This window comes from Bison bison, unplaced genomic scaffold (assembly GCF_000754665.1).
Source record: "Bison bison bison isolate TAMUID 2011002044 unplaced genomic scaffold, Bison_UMD1.0 scf7180017864462, whole genome shotgun sequence".
NCBI lineage: Eukaryota > Metazoa > Chordata > Mammalia > Artiodactyla > Bovidae > Bison > Bison bison.
This window is the reverse complement of record NW_011495024.1, coordinates 6,424,146-6,433,046: the sequence shown is the minus strand read 5'-3', so window position 1 is coordinate 6,433,046 and position 8,901 is coordinate 6,424,146. Positions and strand designations below refer to the sequence as shown.

The following is an 8,901-nucleotide window of genomic DNA, read 5'->3' as shown; positions in this document are numbered from 1 at the left end:
GGAGGAGTTGGGCGCCGTTGGCCGTTGGGCAGGCGGGGGCGCGCGGGAGGGGCTGCGGTAGAGATGCACTTACTCGTGTCTGCGCCGCTCCCTGGTCCGTGCGTCCCGCCGTGGGGACCGACTCAGTCTCCAACTTCCCTTCCCTCAGGACGGGTCCTCGCGAGCTCAGACGTCTCTGCGCCTCCGCCCTCGCACCTGCCGCCGCTCACGCCTGCGCACTCGCTCCTGGGCCGGTGGGGGCGGGGAGGGGCGTCTGTCAGCCTCAGGACTCCTGGCTAGAATATCCTTATTTTACATTTCCTTAGTGTTTGACTTGATATCATTTTTTAAAAAAAAAAAATTAATGTCAAGTTTTCTTATCCTAATCATAATTTCATGACTACAGATTCTGTCTTTGTAAGATTTCTTTGATAATAGGTACCAAAATTATATATTTGTTCTATAAATTTTCAGTCAATAATACGTTTTACCCTGTGGAGTTTTATTTAGTGTTTTTTTTTTTTTTTTTCCCCAGCCTTGGCAGGGGCAGAGTCTTGAGATGAAGGGAGAGTTAGGATCCCCTAGGCTAGGGCTGCCTCCCTGCCACATGGTTTGCCGTGGGAATTAGAGGTCCTAAGACCCCAGGATATTCTGGCAATGTGGAGTAGATTCTCTGGGTGTGTGCACAAGTATACACTGACAGACATCAGAGGAAGGGATCATAGGGAGTGGGGTCAGGGGAGGGGTGGACCTTGGGGTAGCAACAATGACAGAAACATGCATCATTTTTCCCTGGACTAAGGCAAAGACCACCTTGTTGGACCTCATATGGAATCAAGGTCAGAACATCTGCACTGGCTGTGGTGAGGAGTCCTCACAAGGGAACTAGACACTCCACAGCTGAAGTGGACAAGAGGAGGTTGAGGGTCCTTTTCAAGGTCCTTCTCAAAGCCCCTGGTTCCTATGAATCCTGTCACATTCCCTCCTGGGGCCCAAGGAACGTTGATGTCCTGAAGTCTCTGAGAGGTATGGTTTGTGCTGTGGTTTCCCTGCTTGGTGTGTGGTGTGAGTGGTTCCCGTCAAAGGGTTGATGTGTCTACTGGGGCGAGGAGAGTATCCCTTGTACTCCTACACATTCCCCTGCCCCTGACCTGGCCTATACCTCCTCCTACTAGCATCTGAGCTCCTCAGTGGAGGAATGGAGCCTCTTGTCTATTCATTTACCAGCTCTGCCCTGAGCATTCAGTGGGGGCTGTGATGAAAAGAACAACCAGGGTCACAGTCTGAGGGGGAAATGGAGAAACACAGAAAGGAAAGACAGAAAGGAGCAAGTTCTGTGTTGAAAAACAGTAGGTGCGACAATGGGGTCATGGAAAGGCTGCACTGAGGGGACGTGTCTGTCCCCAGCAGGGTAATGAGAAGGTGCCCGCTATTCACACATCTGGGGATAATTACCCTAGAAGAAGGCACAAGTGTATGGACACACAGAATATGTTTGTCTAGAGATGAAACCAGAGGGAGCTAGTGTGGCTGGTGGGAGCTTGGGAGGAGAGTAGGGGGACAGTGGGGAGGGAGGGGCCAGGGCCTGATGCTTGATCAGGTGTGAGTGGTCCATTCTGTGTGACGTTAGCCAATCTTGAGTGACTTAAGAAACAAACATTTATTATCTCACACTATCTGTGGACCAAGAATTGACCATGATTCACCTGGCTTCTGCCAGTGTCTCCCGGAGGTCTGGGACTGTGGGATCACTGAGTCAGGACCCAAGAGCTCCTCTGTCTGATGGTCTCAATGCTAAGCCACAGATGCCTCTTCATATAGCAACTTGTAATATACAGGCTTGTACCCTAGAGTGAGGGACCAGGAAGACAGAAAGACAGAGAGAGGGGAAACTGCAATACAAATGAAGAAGTGGAAATTGTACACCTAAACTCTGGGGGATTGTCAAATGGTCCAACCACTGTATATAACACTTCAGCAGTTTCTCAAAAGGACAAGCCTACAAGTTTTCAGTCAATCCCAAAATTCCCCTCCTACATCAATACCCAAAAGCATGTGAACACAGATATTCACATGCCTGTACACAAGGATTCAGAGCACCACTGTTCAGAAGAGCCCAAAGGTGAAAACCCTAAAGTCCATCAACAGATGAAAGTCAAATGTGCTGTTTCCCAAATGGAATATTATTTAGCAATGAAGAGTGCAAATGTTCTCAAATAGACATTTAATAGGGTTATGTAACGTTATGAATGAACTTACTGCAATTTCCATGTACAGTCTAAGATAATCAAACTATTAAATTCTAAGTGAACTTTATATCATAGAATAAACGATTTAGTATGCATTAAAAAAAATACCAAAAATGGACTTGCTCTAACTCTGGAGCTCTGGTGGGCAGTAGAGGTGCAGTTGGCTCCAGGTCTGGAGATGTTTCCAGAGCTTGTTCTGGAGCTGGTGCTGTAGTTCCAAGAAGAGAAAACATCAGTAGGACTGCTTTTCCAAGTGTCTCCCAAAAACAGAAAAGAAAGCTTCTCACTGCCACTCAATGATCTCTCAAAGATGCCAGCCCCAGAAAGTCTTCCCAGACTGCAGTCCAGGGCAATAGTGATCTGAGCTTCCTCATTGCTCCTGGCCCAGTTCCAGCCTCAGAAGGCTCTGCTCTGTGTGGTCCAGGTCCCTCCCATCCTCATTCACCCCCATCACCCACCTCGAGTCCTCCTCACATCCCCCTCTGCCTCAGTGGGCTCCAGGGTCTCCAGCTGTGCCAGGAGATTGAGCGTTTGGTGCTCCAGGTCTGCATCAGGCATGCTGAGCTCTATTTAAGCCAGTAGCATCCATAGGCAGGGAAATTCTGGGGGCTGGTGGAAATCCTCAGGGTAATGGTACAGCCAGGTGCCCAGGATGGTGGACATAGCCCTGAGGGGAGTCACGTGGGCAGCAGAGTCAGAAACCTGGCCTTCCTTCCACACTGAGCTCCAGGGCAGCTCTATGGGGTCTGGGTCTTTTTGCCTTTGCTCCTGTGTATCCAGAGGCCAGTTCTCCTCCATGTCACATCTCACTTGGTGGTTCTTTGGAAAACTGAGTCCCTCCCTCTCGAATCAAAGTCCCACTCACATTTTTCAGCTGGTGCAGGGGTCCACTGTCCTCATCAGAGTAAGGGAGGATGCATCTGTGCCTAGAGAACGCCACAAAGGCATCACATGGACAGGACTGAAGACATGCCAGATATGATGGCTAGTGTGACAGTGTGACCCCCGGGAGAACTGAAGCCCTGGGGGGCAGGACTGCTGTCTGCTCGATGCATTACATGATGGTTGTTCCTAGAAAAGTGCCTGCACCTTGTGGGCCTTCCTCTATATTTCAAGAATGAATGAGCCCAACCAGCCCCATCTGAGTGCCTGGGGCACTACTGATCTCTCCCAGGGATCCCTGTTCTCAACTAACCCAGGACAGGGTACCTCTCACAATTTACTTTGCAAATAGGAAACAGTTCGGCCCAAGGTCAAAGGTCAGAGAACTGAGACAGAGGCTTCCTTGAGGGGAAGAGGAACATGATGACTAAGTACAACCACAGCCCCTCCAACAGACCTTTCCATGGGGCCAGGTCTCCAGAAAGCACTTTCCAACTTTCCAGGAAGGACCCACTTAGTCCCCACATTCACCCTGAGGGCTGGTTCTCCCTTTACCGTCATGTGCGGAGGTGGGCTGCCGTCTATGGGGTCACACAGAGTTGGACACGAGTGAAGTAACTTAGCAGCAGCAGCAGCAGCAGCAAAGGGGCCAACTGGGGCTCAGAGAGGTGGAGAGATATTCCTGTCACTCACAGCTGGAATGGGGCCAACTCCCCAGTGTGTCATAGGCGGGGGGAAGTGCTCACCTTGTGAAGAGAAGGTCCAGCACCTGTTTTGTTGTTGTTGTTCAGTCACTTAGTCTGACTTTTTGCAACCCTGTGGATGGCAGCACACTGGCTTTCCTGTGCTTCACTATCTCCTGGAGTTTGCTCAAATTCATGTCCATTGAGTCAGTGAAGCCATCCAACCATCTTGTGCTCTGCTGTCCCCTTCTCCTCTTGTCTTCAATCTTTGCAGTATCAGAGTCTTTCCCAATGAGTTGGCTCTTCGCTTCCATCAGAGTATTTTCCAATGAGTCAGCTCTTCCCACCAGGGGGCCAAAGTATTGGAGATTCAGCTTCAGCATCAGTCCTTCCAATGAATATTCAGGACTGATTTCCTTTAGGATTGACTGGTTTGATCTCCTTGCAGTCCAAGCGACTCTAAAGAGTCTTCTCCAACAACACAGTTCAAAAGTATCTATTCTTCAGCACTCAGCCTTCTTTATGGTCCAGCTCTCACACCCATACATGACTATCGGAAAAACCATAGCTTTGATTATATGGATCTTTGTTGGGAAAGTAATGTCTCTGCTTTTTATATGCTGTATAGGTTTGTCATAGCTTTTTTCCCGAGGAGCAAGTGTCTTAATTTCATGGCTGCAGTCACCATCTGCAGTGATTTTGGAGCCCAAGAAAAAGTCTGTCACTGTTTCCATTGTTTCTTCATTTATTTGCCATGAAGTGATGGGACTGGATCACTTTTTGAATGTTGAGTTTTTCAATGTTGAGTTTTAAGGTGGCTTTTTCACTCTCCTCTTTCCTCTTCATCAAGAGGCTCTTTAGTTCCTCTTTGCTTTCTGCCATGAGGGTGGTGTCATCTGCATATCTAAGGTTATTGATATTTCTCCCAGCAACCTTGATTCCAGCTTGTGCTTCATCCAGCCCCGCATTTTGCATCATGTACTTTGCATATGAGTTAAATAAGCAGGGTGACAATATACAGTCTTGATGTACTTCTTTCCCAATTTGGAACCAGTCCATTGGTCCATGTCTGGTTCTAACTGTTGCTTCCTGACCTGCATACAGGGATCTCAGGGGGCAGGTAAGGTGGTCTGGTATTTCTATCACTTTAAGAATTTTCCACAGTTTGTTATGATCCACACGGTCAAAGGCTTTAGCATACTCAATGAAGTAGATGTTTTTCTGGAATTCTCTTGCTTTTTCTATGATCTCCAGTGAATGTTGGCAATTTGATCTCTGATTCCTCTGCCTTTTCTAAATCCAGCTTGAACATCTGGAGGTTCTCAGTTCATGAACTGTTGAAGCCTAGCTTAGCGAATTAATGCTTTTGAGCATTACTTTGCTAACATGTGAAATGAGGGCAATTGTGTGGTAGTTTGAACATTCCTTGGCATTGTCGTTCTTTGGGATTGGAATGAAAAAAGACCTTTTCCAGTCCTATGAACACTGCTGAGTTTCCCTAACTTGCTGGTGTATTGAGTGCAATACTTTAACAGCATTTATCTTTTAGGATATGACATTGCTCAGCTGGAATTCCATTACATCCACTAGCTTTGTTCATAGTGATGCTTCCTAAGGCCCACTTGACTTTGCACTCTAAGATGTCTGGCTCTAGGTGAGTGATCACACCATGGTGGTTATCTGGGTCACTAAGATCTTTTTTGTATATTTCTTCTGTGTATTCTTGCCACTTCTTAATATCTTCTGCTTCTGTTAGATCCACACCATTTCTGTCATTTATTGTGCCCATCTTTGCATGAAGTGTTCCCTTGGTATATCTAATTTTCTTGAAGAGATCTCTAGGCTTTCCCATTGTGTTGTTTTCCTCTATTTCTTGCATTGTTCACTTAGGAAGGCTTTCTTATCTCTCCTTGCTATTCTTTGAAACTCTGCATTCAGATGGCTATAGCTTTCCTTTTCTGTTTTGCCTTTAGCTTCTCTTCATTTCTCAGCTATTTTGTAAGGCTTCCTCAGACAACATTTTGCCTTTTTGCATTTCTTTTTCTTGGGGATGGTTTGATAACTGCCTCCTGTACAATGTTATGAATCTCTGTCCATAGTTCTTCAGGCACTCTATCAGATCCAATCTCTTGAATCTATTTGTCACTTGCACTGTATAATCGTAAGGGATTTGATTAGATTTTACCTGTATTGCATAGTAGTTTTACCTACTTTCTTCAATTTAAGTCTGAATTTTGCAATAGTTTATGATCTGAGCCACAGTCAGCTCCCAGTCTTGTTTTTGCTTACAGTACAGAGCTTCTCCATCTCTGGCTGCAAAGAATACAATCAATCTGATTTTGGTATTGACCATCTGGTGATGTCCATGTGTAGAGTCATCTCTTGTGTTGTTGGAAGAGGGTGTTTGCTATGACCAGTGTGTTCTCTTGACAAAACTCTGTTAGCCTTTGCCCAGCTTCATTTTGTACTCCAAGGCCAAACTTGCCTGTTACTCCAGGTATCTCCTGGCTTCTTACTTTTGCATTCCAGTCCCCTATGATAAAAAGGATATTTTTTTTCTTGGTGTTACCTCTAGAAACTCTTGTAGCTCTTCATAGAACCATTCAACTTCAGCTTCTTTGGCATTAGTGGCGGGGCATACACTTGGATTACTGTGATAGGAATGGTTTACCTTGGAAAGGAACAGAGATCATTCTATCATTTTTGAGACTGCATCCAAGTACTGCATTTTGGACTCTTCTATTGACTATGAGAGATACTCCATTTCTTCTAAGGGATCCTTGCTCACAGTATGTGGCAAAAGCCCTGTAGGTGCCCAGGAATGTGGGGAGGTAGGAGGGGGTTGCTGCCGAGGAAACAGGTACCAGGTTCCCCACCAGCATCTCTAGCCTATGTCTTTGGACACTTCACATCATGTAGGTCTCACTCCTGTCCCCTGTGGACACATTCTCCCCCTGGGGTGGAACATAGCAGAGACACAAGTCAGAGGCAGCACCATGGACACCAGGAAGGCAGGGGCTGGAGCTCAGACTGAGTCCCCGAGCCTCCAGGACTCAAGGCAGGAGGAGGGGCAGGAGTGCCCTCCGCAGAATAAACATCCTGGTATCACGAGTGAACTGGCACTGGGCCATGGTTATGTGTGTTAGTGTCTTAGAGCAGTTTGTATTTGATAGCTCTCCATGTATTAACTGCATCATCCCTGTTGGTTATGAAACCATCCCATTCTGGGGATGATAAGACAGAGGCTGATCCTGGGGTGAGAGGGGCTGAACCTGGGGTGAGAGGCATCAGGATTCTCAGGCCCACATGGATACCTGAGATGGAGTTAATACAGGATTAACTGTAGAAAAATGCAGAAAGGCTCCTTTCACTTTCATGAAGTGAAATTCTATCACAACCTCTTTCTGAGATTCCCACATGGAGGTGAACAGTGATTTTTGCATCTGGACAAGTAGGGCGTGGGCTGCAAGGGGGCTTTGCAGAGCTGACAGTCCCAGGTTCCTTTGGGAGAAAGACTCTAGGAGGGACCCAGGGGAGGGCCAGGGTGGCTCTGGGACCTGGAACTTCCTGGGTGTAGGATCGCCTCCCGGCTGGCACTCACCCTGTGCCTGCCCTGGGCTCTGTTGCTCGTGTGGGGCTCCAGCCCCTCGTGCAGGGAGATGGAGCAGGGTGCTCCGTGGACTGGCTCCTGTCTGCAGTCCCATGAGGAGCCCTGTGAACAAGTGCCTGTCAGCCAGGCAGAAAGTCTCAGGGCCCCGGCCAGCTGTTTGTGGTGCTTCTCTGACCCCCAGACATCTCCCCTCCAGACACACGCCCACCACTCTCCCCACTGACCTCCACCGAGGATGCAGACACCCGACCACTTGAGGGCCTTGGATCCACACTGGCACAGAGAAGAGCACCTCAGGGATCCTGTTTCCCCACTGCCAGCCTGTCCTCAGGTATGACCGTGACAGAACCACCAGGTCACCACAGGCCCACCAACCTGTTCCTGCCCAGAGGGAGAACCTCCCCTCAAGTCCCACTTCCCCCCACATGGAGATGAGGGCAGCTGGTGCTGCCCAGGGAGGGCTCCCAGTGGCGGCCAGGCCTGGTGTGGCCAGCCCTAGGTTGCCTGTGGTTACCTTAGGTGACCTCCTGGTAAAGGACCAGAGGCATCTGGGTTGAGCGCTGAACCGCCTGAAACATCTGAAAAACCTCTCCCTCCAGGGTTTCTTGAAGCAGAAACCTTGGTCAGCTGAGACACAGCTGGAGAACATCCTTCTGGATGAAGTCTCTCCAGCCTAGTGAGCCCAACTGGCTGTGGCGCTGTTGCTAGGAGATGGGTGCCTGGTTACAGGGTTCTGAGTTCTGTTAGGGTCTGCTGTCAAGGAATTGACTTCACCTCCCGGGGGCCCCTTCCTTGGATTGACAGTTGATAACTCTGCACACAGCCCTTGGGATACTGACCTCTCATCCCTCATCCCCGCAGCCCTGGATCTCACACAGTTGCTCCACACAGCCCTCCACACAGCTCCCGGGAAGGGTCTGTGTGCAGCTCTGAGGAGACAGATCCGGGCCCAGACTCACTTCCTGATTCCTACCTGTTCTCCATCCTGGATGAGTCCTTGTGTCTCTCAAGGCCTGTCCGTGTCCCCACCTGCACACCGGGGATGATGCCCGCATGGACTTCTAGGGATGTCCTCAGACATTGGTGGGACAAGACCTGGAAAATGTGGGAGTCTGTGTCTCAGGCAGGCAGTGCCTCCAGCCCCTGTGTATTCTTCTTATTACCCTCCTCATATCTGTCCCTCTTCTGATCCCTCCTCATAGTCTTTACTATATACACTGTGCACCTGTGTGTGTGTGTGTGTGTGTGTGTGTGTGTGTGTGGAGTGCTCACTCCAAGAGGTGAAAAGAAAACTACCCCCACATGGGGAGGGATAGGCATGAGCTTCCTAAGATCTTCCCTGGTGGCTCAGATGGTAAAGCATCTGCCTTGCAATGCAAGAGCCCCAGGTTCAATCCCTGGGTTGGGAAGATTCCCTGGAGAAGGGAATGGCAACCCACTCTAGTATTCCTGCCTGTAGAATTCTATGTTCAGATGAGCCAGGTGGTCTACAGGCCAT

At 48.7% G+C, this 8,901-nt stretch overlaps 1 pseudogene; it reads left to right on the top strand.

Moving 5' to 3' along the window:
• Nucleotides 1-279, top strand: part of LOC105003151 — a 10,625-nt pseudogene extending 10,346 nt beyond the window's left edge.
• The last annotated feature ends 8,622 nt before the right edge of the window (nt 280-8,901 follow it).